At 33.7% G+C, this 15,354-nt stretch overlaps 1 protein-coding gene across 2 annotated transcripts in view; it reads left to right on the top strand.

The window, feature by feature from the left end:
- LOC132695835 (ephrin-B2) overlaps positions 1 to 15,354 on the top strand; it is a 343,644-nt gene that overhangs the window by 104,650 nt on the left and 223,640 nt on the right. For both annotated transcript variants that reach the window (XM_060660378.1, XM_060660361.1), the window contains exon 2: positions 5,016 to 5,046. The gene's annotated coding sequence lies outside the window, so the exon portion shown is untranslated. The remainder of the gene's footprint in view (positions 1 to 5,015; positions 5,047 to 15,354) is intronic.

Genomic DNA, 15,354 nt, shown 5'->3' with positions numbered 1-15,354 from the left:
ACGTTCTGCTCCGTTGTATCCAAAAAAAAAATTATCAAAAAAAACGGAAGCTATTGAAACCTCTTAAACGTTTCTTGTATATTTGCAATATGGCATTTACGGGTATATAAAGTGCGTATAGGGTGGTAGTTAAAATAACGTGACAATTTGGAGGACTTAATTGTTATTTAAAAGGACCGTGGCACTGCATTTTTCAAAACAAAAAAAAAATGAAAATAAGTTCTTTGAGGTACTAAAGTGGCAATAGGAATTTTTTTTATCACTAATTCGTTTTTTTCCCATATACAGGGTTTTATGTTGACGTAGCTTGCCAAGGTAAGTGAACTTTTCAGACGCCAAAAGAAAATAGTAAGTGGTGTGAGTGTACACCTTCAAATTAAAAAATGACAAAAAGTAGCACCTTCCGCAGCACCATAATTTAATAAAAAGTTGCTATATAAATCAGTATCTAAATTTGAGCGTTTGGTATTTATTTTATATGAATATTTTTATTTGTCTACTATATTAAATTGATTTTTAATATTCATAGATATATTTTACTTTCCATGATATAAGAGAAAAGAAACAGCCTTGTCCTGTTCCACACTAGTTTAATGTAAAATCGTCTTTTTATTTATTTGTATTTTATTTTGTTTATTAGGAGTTCTGATACTACATCAACATCTCGTGATTTAATGAGAATTCTATATTTCTTCTTTTGCGGCTACCAAACACAGAGTAATTAAATTTCGTCCAAGTACGCGTTTTTTACTTTCTTCATTTGAGTTTACGGTTCCTGCTCAGAATGGGTTTTTATTTTTATTTATTTTTAGATTAAACATGTGGAGAACGACAAGGTTGTTTCTTTTCTCTGGCCTTTATTACTCCACTTTGAGAGGTGGACCACTTTTTAAATATAATATTGATAAAACTGAATTTTGTGCATACATTTCTAAAACTATTCATTTTTTTTTTTCACTTTTCTGTTTGGGCGTCAAGGTAATTTTTTATTTCTTTTATTCTATTATTATTATTTATTTTATTATTTCTTCTGATATTTACGTGTAACCTGTATTGCCGCCCTGGAATCACAAATACTTCAAACGTAAAGTCCAGACAGTATGTGGCGGCTCTCTTTATTCCAACTGGAAACCAAGCAACTTGTATTTTGGTATTTTGGGTATTTTGTTTCTTAGTTTTAGTGATTTAGGCCGATTGAAACTGGCGAAGGTAAGATAAGCCTGTTTAAAAAATTTAAAGATTATTGATAGACGGTCGGTCGCCAATATCAGTGAAAGTTTAATGAAGTTATTAATGATCCAATGCGCTCCTGTCCTTCAATTTTACCTGCTTCTGGTGTAGACGGTGAGTTCGTGTGTGTGTGTGTGTGTGTCTGTTTCCTTTTCTAGCGATCCGCCGCCGTGTCGTTTGAATTAAACATAACGTCAGACATCGAAATAACACGAAACCGATTAATATTCCGCCGTTGCCGGAGCCTGATGAACGGGCCAATTTTGAATTTTTCGACTTTTCGGACCGCGGCCGTACACGAATTATTATCGAAAAAGGGATCGCGCGTCTGGCTGAAACGTGATTGATGGTTTCGAAATTTGTTGGGACCATCTTCCGAGCGGGGAAGAAAGAAAACAGAAAAACGGACAAGAATGAATTATACAACAGCTTTGTGAATTTTTGCACTTTTTTGTCGCCCGCTCGCACCGAAACAATTTAGTTAACGAAAGGGTTCTATTTTCGTCGGGTGACATTTGCGAAATAAATTCTCGACACAGTTTCTCTGTGTCGGTTTTCACCGTAAAGGTTCTCGCACCCTTCTACGTTTTTATGTCGCAAGTGCTTGCGGAGCAGGCCATAGCGCTCCGCTACTGCTTTCTGTGTAGCTATTCAGCAGAGAGATTTTAAGATTTTTATTGCCAAAAATCAAAAACGAAGAGAAAGGATTCTATGTTGTCAAATATCTCAACAGCAGTTCCATCAATGGTAATTTTATCCCATCCACCAAAATATATTATGCTATGATTTTGATAGTCTCTCACAAAAAAAAAACGCGTGTGGTTTTAAAAATTTTAAACTACATTCCAGTATTGTAACTAGATACCCAGAGTTTACTATCGAGGTTAGCGACGCACAAATAGATATGATGATCTCCGATTCGACAGAACAGTCTGAAATATTAGAGAAGTTGTTGAACAAGATGTTTTGTTGGTCTAAATAAAATAGAACGAGTTTTTCGACTCTTCGAAATGAAGAGCTGTTTCCTGAACCGAGCATATAAATTATAAATTTCCACAATTAGAACAAAGTTATTGTAATTCTACTAAATAAATTTGTCTTAGATTTAAATGACTATCAGGATTTTACGTCGAGGCATTAATTAATTATTTTTTATTTAAAAAGAGCCGTTTTGTGATGGGGAATACATGTATACATGTAAACAAGTTGGTTGTTGTGACAAGTGTTACGAAAATAAGTTGTATATTGAGGATTGAGGATATTGAAGAGTGCCCACTCTCAAGGAATTTGTAGAAAAAACAGCCTAAACGCAATTTCAGTCTTTCCTTCATATTAAGCTGCAGCTTACAGGATACATGATCATGATCTCTCATTTGAAGGTTAAAAATAAAACGTATGCATGTGTTTTGAATTCTCGGTACCTTTGGACTCAACATCAAGACATGGGCCACAGGCAATGTCGGCGCAATTACAATGTGAAAGCAGCAAAGACCCTCAGCTGTTTTTTTAATGACTGGTTAAGTATATCCTTGTTATATTAATTTCCGAATACATTTTTTGTTCGAAACCTGAAAGAGCCGATCCACAAAAGGGGAAAGAACCAAATTTGTAGGTTATAATCTTGCCTCTTTCCCTTTTTTCTCTTTCGCTCTGTTTTTTTAATAGAAAATTTTCATTTTCACATTCCTTTAAACATTTCATTTACGTAAAATTCAAGACCGAAATTAATTAATTTCGTTATTTTTTCTTTTCGAAACTATAATAACGTTTATCATTGCTTTGTTTTTGTTTTGTTATAATAAGTGTTTCATAACGTTATGAATGGTAGCTTTTCTTTGAGCAGAGACAGATATACCTCAGTAAATAACAATAATTGAGAAGAAACTGTATCTTAATGTAACGACCATAACATTATGGAGTATTTTAAAAAATATTATATTTTAGAAAAAGATAATATTGGTAACCTCATGACTATTCTTTCCAATCACTCAACACTCAGTTCTAATCGGTTGCTTTTCTTTTTTTTTTTGATCGTTTATATATTTTAAAACTTCTCTCCTCGATAATTTCGAAATTAAAAATAAAAAAAACAAACTAACTAACTAATCAAAACTGCTTCGCTCTTTTTGCCTCTTGTCCCCAAAAATATCTTATGGGGGATCAAGTGAATTTATTATTATTTTAACGTTTGATTTTTTAAAATTGACCGAAGAAAATTACTGTCAACAATAATTCCTCATAGTGACCATTTTATTATTTATCATACAATTTCCTTCTTAGATTTTGGGGGAGAATACATTTTTCCAAATTTCTCGAAGAAAAAGGCATTATCACTTTCCATTTAATTTCACTTTAAGATTATAATTTTGGTCAGAAAGTTTTTTACTTGGACTTCTTTTTAACTTTCGTATATCGAGATATTCGAGGTGGGAAGTTTTGAAACAAACCATCCAGTGATTGGCCATTGTTTGCGGTTTAAGACTATTGTTAGCGTTCTTCCACCCTCTCATCGGTGGTTAAAAAATTATTTAAATGAAATAATCAACTTTAAATTCACCGTCGACATAAATAAGTAAATATGTAATTAGAAAAATGAAGAGTAAAATCCTCATGGTTATCGAATTTTTTATTAGAGCCAAGCTCTTTACTACACTATTTTATTATTTGTACATTGCGATAAAATGTGATTAATTAAACCGAATCAGATCTGAGTCAATTTGCTCTAAATGTTGGATGTCGTGTGTCGAAATCCCTTATGCAAGGAAAAAACTACATATACATCTCGGACATGATTAGCCATCCATTCTCTCAGCTTTCTTGTCTGCTTGTCCCCCAATTTTTCCTCCTTTCTGCACTCCGATTTCTAGCGACAGAAGCACAATATCCACTCTCGGGTTACCGTAACATCGTTTTACAAACGAGTTTGTTTACGGGTTACTTGGCCGCTAACGTGTTGCAATCCCGTCATGATTTTTCTCATCAGCAAACACGTCAAATCTTGTCGATCATCAGTCGCGGTGACACAATTACCTTATGGCTGTGTATATACGGCGAGAAATTTTTCACTCCAGTTTCTCGGAAATTAATATTCTTTGGATGTTAAACGAAGAGGAAAGATACAATTGATTGACTCGTGGGTTGAATTAAATTACGTGATTATTGTGTAAAACATGGAGATTATATTATCATTTCTGTAGGTAGCAATAATGGGCGTATCCAACGAGAACGATGGGCGGTTTCGTTTTCCTTTATTAATTTCACTTTGTCTGTTTCCTTTTTACTTTCTTTATTCAGTATTTGGAAGATCAATCGATATTGATATATGCCCAAAATTCTGAATTTTTCGAAATGTATCGTTATTAATTGCTTTGGTTATTGTGAAACTTATTAGAAATGCCAGTTATTTTCATTGCATGCTGGTGCTTATTTTTGTTCAGTTATTGTCACTGTGTTTGCAGTTTAAATGTAAAATATACTGTTACTGTTTAACTTTTAAAAATTTGGTTCATATCTCATTTGAACTGAGAGCGCCCCCTTTTTTAATTCATATTAATTCAGGAGTGTCTTGTAACTTCGAATACAACGTTACTAGCGAATATTTCTAAAGTATTGGTTAGTAAGTTTTTCTTAGTTAACGTTATGTAGAAAATATCTGTGTGAATTTGTGGTTTTCATAACAACGAGATGGATACTGATGTTGCAGTTTTTTTTTTCATGCTTTTTAATGTGCTGTTTCATAACATATAGTTAAAACTGTGTAATTAAAGATGTATATGTTGTTTCAGAAAGTTCTTTGTGTAACTCGTCGCATTAAGGGTAAGTGACCTTTTTGTTTTAGCCAATACTACTACAGCATATTTTTGTGTGAGCCGTACTTTAAGTAATATTTATATACGTATATTTAACTACTCAGTGATCCAAAGAAGCACCTTGAGCGATTTATAATATGAAAACATAAGTAACATTTTATCATAACATAATAGTAAAAATAATAATAATAATAATAAAGTAATTAAAGAAATGCACAAAAGATACATCTAGAAACTGTAACATAAAATACTAAAAATAATAGAACATAGAATAATAAGAAAAAATGACTATAGAATAATTAGAAAACAAACATATTCGGATAATAATAAAAATAAAAAAACATCAAACATCAATATCAAAAGAATGGAAAGGAAAGTGAGACACCATTGATTTTTAGTGGCAAGTTTCTATAGGCGCTTTGTGTACAGGATTTTAGCTACATTAGTCTAGACCAGGGGTCTCCAAACTTTTCAGCCTTAGGGCCATATTGATCACGCCAAGAAATTCTAAGGGCCAAAACAATATTATCATTAATTGTCAATTACATAAATCTCATTAGAATTTCATATGTCATTATGCTTGTTATAAGTTATTTTTTTATTTAAAATGTATAAAATGTTGGTTGAATTCATTTCAATAATTTGTTGGTTAGTATATAATAACCTACAACAATGTTATGAGTAGTTAGCCCATGACCATATCAATGTAGATGTCATATTAATTAATATTTTACGTAAAAATAGATTACTTCAGTAAACTAAATTTATTTGCTATAAACAACATCTAATCTCTAGTAGATTTTTCTTTCAAGTATACAAGCTCTCCGCGGGCCGGACAAAATCTGTTCGCGGGCCGGATGTGGCCCGCGGGCCGTTGTTTGGAGACCCCTGGTCTAGACGACCTATGCGGAATCCTGTAGGAACCATACGTATTTCTTGGGATAAAATTCACTACACTACATACAGAATTTAAGTATTTAAGATTTATAGTGGAAGCTTATTTTTTTTCACCCAGTCCCAGTAAAGTTCCCATCAGGGTGTCAAACAACGTGATTAATTTAAATACACATAACGCCACATCTTCAATATGTTCTATAACTAAGTCTTTGGAATTTTAAAGGGAAATTTATTTGGGTCCCATTCGGTGTTTAAGCGGGAGCTTTATTGCATAATATAACAAAGAAATAAATAAATATAAATTCAAAATTTTTTTTCCAGAAAAAATTATGTGAATGTAATAGGATCCTAATCTAAAGTTTAATAATATTTTAACGAATAATAATCAACATTTTTATAACGATTGAGAAAAATTTGCCATAGCAAAAGTGAAAACGCATCAACGCCATGCACGAAGGAAGGATGTGTCTAACCGAGGTAAATATTTAAATATTTTCGTTAATATTCCGCGCATTTCGAATACTCTCGGATCATTATGCAAATCAGGTGGATTGGCTCGCACAGGATGTAGGCACGTCGGTAATTGGAGGTTTTTAAAAGGCGGACTTTAATGCGTGTAATCTGTCCGATTTTATTGATTCAACAAGTTTCTTCGACACATCCTCCCGACGGAGTTTTTTATTCAAATCTTATATATCACAGAGATTTAATTGGATAAAAATAATCCTTATTGATGCCGTGTAAATAAATTAGGCATTAGAATTATTGTTGGATTATTCATCACGCTGGATGATCAAAAGAGATGATTCGGTGTGTGGCGTTCGTTTCATGAAGTTGGAAACCGTTTTAGCCCAAGACAATATTGAAGACAAATTGAAATATTTAGGTTTTTGTAACTTTTAACCCAAATATTTAAATCAAACTCGGAATTCATTTATTAAACGGCCTTTTTGAAGTTAACGGTGACACATCGTCATCACAATCACTTTTTCGTCTTACCAAAATCTGCTATTTTTTGACCAATACCTAGCGTTGGAATTGGTCAATTTACCACTTTTTAATGTACTGATCAATTGACCACTTTTTAACTGACCCATCAAAAAATGTTTTAAATAACATCTTGCACCTATAACCCTCTTCAAGGAATATCAATTCCATTTATTACCCAGACAGACGCGACGGCGACATAAGGCGCAATATAAATATTTATAAATAAATAAATATAAATTTCATGGTATTTTTAAAATTATTTCGGCTAATGGTAACTGGTCAATTGACACAAAAAAAAATTAACCTGCCAATTCTACAACAATATATGGAGTAAGAACACCCATTTATATAAATGAGCAACAAAAGGAGAATAATCTAATAATGAAATTTGCCTCACTCTTCTATCATGCGAATTCCACTCCAATTTGAATCAAGTTCGCCGCTTGTAACTACTTGCTCACTTTTCTCTATATTAATTATTGTTGTATTGTACCGTTCTGTTGTCCATTATTCTTATCAAGTACCCCACCGAGTTCGATATTTTTTAAATTTAAATCTTAATACTCTGTACCTAAAAAATATTTCCATACAATGCTCGTCGCAAAAATTGACTTCCCCCGCATCGCGCTGTGCGATCGATTGTATCGTAAAGGCTTCAAGGAAATATTTTGTCATTTTTCAAATGGCGTGAACAAGGCAGTCACTCACAACGATCTTCCATTTTTCTATTTTTTTTTGTTAAATGCTTAATAGCGTGTCAGGGTTTGACGGATGAGCAGACTCGCTATTATTAAACAAGGTGCGAAATTGTATTGTTTTCGGGCTTTTATATCAATTTACAATTTTGCAAGCCTATAAAAACCAAAACCCAAAAAATATGGATTGGCTATATTGCCATTGTTTAATACGTAAAAACGTTGATAAAACCAGATCGAAAAACGCTTTCACGTAAATTTGTCTGGACTAAAACTTGTATAATAAATAAAATTAAAATGCGTTAATTAATTTTTATCTTTTCTTTGTGATAAACGTCTGTAAACTTGATTTTTTTTAGTAGGTTGATAAGTTATCTAAAATTTTACTTTTTACAAAATATCGCATTTTTTATTTGTTTTATTACCGAGGCACTTAAAGTAGTGATGGCCGTGTTTGTCCAAATCGTATTGGGGCGTTCGTGGCTCGCTCGGGGCAGCGCGGGAGGGAGGCCGGCAAAGCGTTTCCGTGGAGAAAGAATTTTCCTCGATAGAGAATGATTATGATTATGTTTACATTGCAATGTTTTCAAAATGCATCTGTTAATACATTGACTCAGCTTAAAAGATTCAGTCGTGTTATAATTAATCAAGGAGCCAAACCTATCATAAATTTATTTAATAAGCGATATAATTTATCAATATCTTTATCTAATACTTCAGCTGCGACTATTTTGAGGATATGATTGTCAAATAAAATCCTTTGGATTATGCAAAAAAAATAACCAGCTACCCAACCCAAGAATCAAAAAGTAAAAGTTACCGAAGTAGTTATCAGGATAAAAAGTATGAAAAAATTGAAATTGCATTAAAATTTTAGAAAAGGAAAGCGTCCCGTTACTAAAAGATACCTATTTTAAAAGGTCCAATTGTAAAATAAAAATCTCTTAGGTGCCAATGAAATATCTATCTACACCTGCATTATAGTATGTTTAATAGAAGTTGTAAGTTTTTTTTAGCTTAAACAATAGCGTAAATTGTTCTTTATAGCATGTCCAATAACCTCTACTTTATTTTGTAAGCTTTTGATTTTATTTTGTTTCTAAGTGTGTAAGTGAAAACCACCTATATAGATAATTATCCCAAGTAAAATAATTTTTTCTACTCCCGTCTGTAAAATACCTAATTACGCACCGATCTAGCGTGCGGGAAGCGTCACTTTACCACGTCAGTTTCGTTTCCCATAAATCCGAGCGACTTCGGACATTTCCGGGATGTTTTCGGAGATATTTCCCACGCTTTGAATTTTGACGTTTGTTTTTAACTCACTCGTTTATTAAAAATTCGCTCCGCTGCGCTCCGTTCCTGTCAAATAAAATCGTGAGTCAGCCGTTTACCGCACTTGTTGCATAATATACTATAACCGCATTTTATAAATTAATTTGCTATCTGAGCCGCGTTTACTCTCTTTATTTGGATAAATGTTTCGGCCGCTTTCGGGTGTTCGTCGCCGGTGCCTCGGGTGATTTGGACAAATGCACAGTATAGCATTTGTGGTTTTCCCCTTAAAGTATAGGTATAGAAAATTTAGCATGTTAATTGAATGAACACAAGTTTCTATAGCCCACACCAGACCTTCACACAAATTAATTACCCAACTATTTGAGTTTCTTTAAATATGTTTTATGTTTTAAGCCCTTCAATTTTATTAATTTGTTTGAGTTTGTTTTGTTTTTTATTCGACCAATGATTTTTTTTTATTTGATTTGATTGATTTTTTATTTTTTATGGAATCAAACAATGTTGTTTGCTACAGCTGGTCACATAATGTTATAATATTATAAACGATATAGATAGTGCTTAGGTAAAAAATAGAATCGTAAACTGTCTCGGAAGAGAAGTTCAAAATACAATAAATCAAATTGCCAAAGTTTTCTTGCTCCATTTCTAAGCAAATGTTGGAGGAAAGATCAAAAATCTTTTTTTTTTTTTTTGGAAAATCGAATCCAAATACTGTAGTATTCGCGAGTCGATAATTAAAGATGCGGCGGATTGAAAGGCGGTCCCGGACGTTAATTCAAATGCAAGTTGCGGTTTATTGCAACAAATCTCAACGCGATAAGGCCGCGCCTTCCAGTCCAAACGCAAAAAGAAATCGAATGCTAAAAGCAACCTGACAGTTACACTACGAACATATTCGGAAATCTTGCGGTCGCATTCCTCAATAAACTAATATCAAGGAAGTTTTCGGATTACTCGAAGCAAATTAACTGTGCTTTGAAGAAAACGAGACTGATGGACAGCTTAAAACTTGGCTCGATTTAAGTGATGTGAACCGACTCGAAGGCATCAGACTACGGAGGTCCATATACCTATCTACTCTCAGTTTGAAATATATATAAAATATTTTAATAATATTTGTTCTTGTAGACCAATTTTCGACATACTACAATCTAGCAAGAAACCTATCCATTAAACCGGATATAGAAATAGTGCATAATGCAAAAATTTTTGTTTGCGGAGCTGATGTTTAGTGAATCAGTGATTGTTTATCAACGTGTTTCATACTATAATTTTTCTATGACCATTAAATTATTACGTACGTACGTTCACTTTTGCAAACACTTTCACTGACTGATGTGTAAAATGACGTCATCAGATCTGAGTCATGGAAATACCATCAGTGCCCAAACTCTAAACGTTCAATCGCTCCGAACTGGAAAGAAAATTTAACTGGATCAATATTTGATTCAATAATCGAATTATTAAATTTTTTCCATTTTTTTATAATTCCATCGATTATTGGGAAAAAGACACATCTATTTTTAACACCAAATATTATTGTAGCAAGAAAAAACCGTTACAAAGTGTATGTTTATTTTAAGTGGTATCTTTCTTATTTCTCAGAAAATTTTAGATAATTTCACGTATAGCTAAATTTTGTGGATGAGATACGTATTTAATATTTTCTGTCAAAAATGACGTTGGAAGACTGAAGAACGTCTACATAAATCCATATTATTTAGAATACAAAATTTTGGTAACTTAAAAATTTATATTCTGTTTTTGAAATATTGCTATTTAGACATTTTCCGTTGCAAATATATGGCTTATAAGTTGCATTCAACGATTCTAGGGCAAATGAGAAAATATCAAACCAACCTACAAAATTACCCAATATTGTTACATCAGCTGAATTAGTTCGAGTTTGTCAAACGCGACGGTAAAATGAAATAAACCCCTCCGCCCAACACAAAACAGTACCATATGCAGTGAAGGTTATAGAGAGCTGTGAAATTTAGGCATAGAATATTATACATGTAATATGTCTGAAATTTTCGAAGGAATTCAAGAAAGCATATTTGTGTTCCGTTTAAAATAACAAAATTGACACCCACCTCGAGGATATCCTGATGTGCGGCCATCCTGGAGATATTTTAGTCGGATTGGCCCACCAAAATTATTTTAATTGCAAATTTTAAAATTTTTGCTGCTTATAGCACACTTTGCACACGTTAATAATACTAATAATGTACGAATAATTTATATAACATCTGTTATTTATATCTCTTATATCTGTTGGCGCTCATTGTGTCACGTTTTTGGGTTCCAGACATGACCCGGCGTAGCCCGATCAAGTCTCTTGCCACCATATTTTGTTACATTTTTGAATAGACCAAAATTGTTCGACAAATGCGACGGTGGAATTAAACAATCGACCATCTAGTCAACGAGTGGAGAAAGAAAGGCAAAGAAAACCACACGAAAGCCAGAACTTGGAACTGGGGGAGTGTTCTACTGATAGATTTCTTACAGGGACGTTAGACCATCAAAGCAACCTACTATTTCGGTCTCTTGGCTCGAATTAAGCTTCAATATCGACGCAAAAGACAAGATTGTCCCATCCGCGAGGTGTTGCTCCTCGACGACAACTTTAAGTCCCACACGGCATCTGCAAAGCAGGAGAAACTAGTGAATGGCATCGCCATGTGATTTTCACATGTTTGGGTATCTCAAAGAAGCACTTGTAGCCAAGCAATTTGATACCAACCATCAAGTAGAAACATTACTGCGAACGTTGAGAAAAACTTATAAGAAGGGAATTATATAGAAAAATAATTTGTAGAAATGTAGCCGCTTCTTGTAAAATAATTTTGTTTATACAAATAGCTCGTTTATATTTGAGTGACCTTCGTCTTGGATCTCCCACCGTCCCCTGATTACCCCGAGTTCTTGTAGGGCCAGGTCCGGAGTCAGCCTATTCCACTCGCTCCTCTCAGTATTTGCGAAAGTACTTCTAATGAGCGAAAGTCTGATTTTTAATTCTCGAATGAATTCGTTGTCGAATTACCATAAACCGTAAATTTTTTGTGACGAGATCAAATTTTCCCACCTAAACGGGCAATTCGTTCGGGTAATCTAATTTGCGCAATTTGCTTTGGTGCAGCCAGTTGTTAAAAATTAGACTCGTTAAGATTACACATTATTCTTCCACCATTGGCGGAATGTTATATCGAAAACAGCGTCCACACTTAACGGGGCTCTCCGCGACGGATAAAGGCCGCAATTAATTAACATCGGAACAATAAATTAGCATAAATTTGCGCCGCTCTTGTTAATATAAATCAACAATTATAACCGTCTCGAGTGAAATTCGCATTTGTTTATGTTAATAGGTTGTAAGAATACGGGTCTCCCGGGTTTTGTTTGCGTATTATAAATACGTTAATGTTCCAGATTTCTGTTCAAATTAACGGTGCATTAAACAGGGAATACTTTAGGTATGTTGTGATTATTTTTTCGTCTGCTATTTTACTTAGTTATTTATTGTTATTACTTTTTATTTTTTTATTATTATTTGTTATTTAGGTCACTACATTTTGTTTACGTTTGTAATATAGTTCAGTCGCGTTTTTTGTCATGCGTTAACGAATGAATTCGTTTTTTTCCTGTATCTTTTCTTTCTTATATTTTATATCTTTTATATAAACTAGGCCAAGAATGTTCTGTTCTTTGTTATTTATACTGAAATTTTCTTTTCTTTTCTTTAATTTTTGTTCACAGTTGTAATTTTTGAGATATAGGCCTTTGGTATTATTTCTTCTTCTTGCAGTGTGTATCCACTGTTGGATGTGTGCGATAACATTTTCCATTGTTTCTCTATTAGCCAAGACATTTTTTTTCCTTCCGATCCCTCTCCGGCCTTCGATCAGCAGATATGCCGTTTTACTCATCTTAGGACCTCTTCCTTTGTTAGCTTAGCCGTCCAAGGTATTTTTAGAATTTTGCAGACCAGCCACATCTCGAAAGCCTTCAATGTAATGATTGCATTCGCCTTTAGTGTCCAACCTTCTAAACAATAAAGAAGCACTGATGAAACGTAGCATTTAACGAATCTGAGTCTTGGGTTTTTCGAAACTTCCAGAATGCCTGTTCAATGCGACTTTTTGTTTCGTTGTCTGATGCCCATTCTTCGCAAAGCCAGATGCCCAGGTGCTTAAACTTATCTACTCTTTCCATGGGCTTTGCGTTAAATGTTATTAAATATTTAGATTTCTAGAGATAATCATAAACTTTGTTTTTTTGTTATTGGTATTCAGGCCCAGTGATTTGCTCTGTTCTCCTATCTTGTTGACTAGTTGTTGTAGATCGTGTATGTTACCAGCAATTAAGACCTCGTCACCATAGCGGATATTGTTGATCCGCCCTCCATTAATTGTTATTAACAGGTTGACCTATCTTTTCGACTCACTCTGTGGGGTTCTTACAACCATTAGAAAAAAATGTACAATGGTGAAGTTAATGCTCGTCCACTATTACATTTGTATTTACATCTTATCCAAAAATGTTAAAGACTGCCTTTAGTAATGTTTTTTTCTTGGAATGGGACATTTAATAAAAAAATGCAATTAACCAACCCTCCATCGACATCTACGCAGCTAAATCCAAATTCTGTTTCTGAATACTTATTACCTAGTACTTATATCGTGGTTTTGTTATATGTCAAGTCAATGTCGACCTTTTCAAGGCCTTCAACAAAATCGTAATAATCGTGTCAAAATTACCTTTGGCGAACTTGCTACAAAATGTTGAATTTTGATTAGCTTTACTCTGATTAATATTAATCCTTAATTAATCTCTTTCAATACGTTTTGTATAATATCAACTCCAATCAAATATCTACTGCTAAACATTTTTAAAACGCCTCAGTTAAAAAAAGAATTTCTTTTTGTATATGCGTCTATGTTGTTGTAAGCGTTTTCTATGAAACTTCTTAACTTAAACCGTAAAAACTACAGAATGCCATTTGCATGCAATGACCGCATTGTGTGCTCATGGCATTTAGTATCCCCCATTACTGCTTGAAGTTCTTCATGCGATAAACCTGGTAAATAATATGTATGTTGCTTTTATTATACGCTCACTTGATCATTTATTGTTTAACTGTTTCCTTCTTTAAGAATGCAGTGACTGCGTTGTTTATTTGGTGGTAACTCCACCGACCATAAAAGTTAATAATAATAATTTACTAACATCAAATTTTTGCCGTAACCGCGCATTTTGGGATTCTCAAAATGACCAAATTAAATATATGACAATATAAAATACAAGTACAAGATGGTTTGTAATGAATACTTAAAAAAACAAATCAGGATTAAAGTTGGGAAAATAATGATACTGAGGCAAATATACCCTTAGTCAAGTTTTATAACTTAGCATGTTTTAGAGATATTCACTTGAAAACTTGGAATCGAAGGTCATTATGAAGCCCAATGTCAATATGTCTAAAGGCGGATCCCACAGCGCGTAAATCGCCGAGTCACAAGCCTGACTTTCCGAACTTCGCGCCGTGGGAATGTGCTGGCTCGTGGTCTCTGGCTCGGCTGAGACTTTTCCGCGCTCTGTCAGTAAATTTAGCACGAGTCAAGGGAAGATGATGCAGACCATTTATTTTCTTGCTCGGCTCGTAATACTTTTTACCTCATTCTAACGGCACGGGGAAAATTTTAGCTTTTTTTTCCACAGTCAGCAGTGTCCCCACACTTTGCGTGAAGTGTTAAATTTGATCAAAATAATATAAAAAATGAAATGGACCAACGACTTCGTTCTTGAATTTTTAAGTGCTTATACGGAGGAAGCTGACGTAGGGAACCCGAAGGATACAAACCTCTAAAAGTAGAAACCTCGTTAATGGTTCCCGAAAACTCATCTAAGGAAAAATGTTTTTGAACATTTTAATCACAGAATTGAAGAAAAAAGAACGTTCCTATGGCGTCTTTTCGAAATATAAAAAAAAGACTGGACCTGCATCTCATGGAGGGTACTTTCATACTTACCTATTACGGCTTTTATTCAATGATCTTCTTTTTTTTAGGCTTTTTTATGTTTATAGAAAAGCCAATATCAATACATAGGCACAGTTAAAACAGCAACTCATCTTTACTTACGAATTTTATTTTGGGCTTGTCAAGCTAGCACGAGCGCGATCTTGCCAAGCCTTTTTTAACGAACCGAATTTTGACGAGTAACAGCGAACCCAATTCGTCGATCCACGCGCCGTGGAATCCCACCTTAACGTATATTGACAATTGCCATAACCTCACTTTTGTGGAGTGTTTTCGAACCCAATTGGAATTAGTGTAAAATATTTCAATGGGAATCTAGAAAATGATGTTTAATCGAAATAGAATTAGTACCCATACATTTTTTCTTAAAATGCATTATCCTGTCATAAT

The sequence above is a fragment of the Cylas formicarius genome, unplaced genomic scaffold (genome assembly GCF_029955315.1).
Source record: "Cylas formicarius isolate icCylForm1 unplaced genomic scaffold, icCylForm1.1 PGA_scaffold_10__41_contigs__length_53128322, whole genome shotgun sequence".
Lineage (NCBI taxonomy): Eukaryota > Metazoa > Arthropoda > Insecta > Coleoptera > Brentidae > Cylas > Cylas formicarius.
The sequence above is the reverse complement of the archived record's forward strand: the minus strand, read 5'-3'. Positions and strand labels throughout refer to the sequence as shown.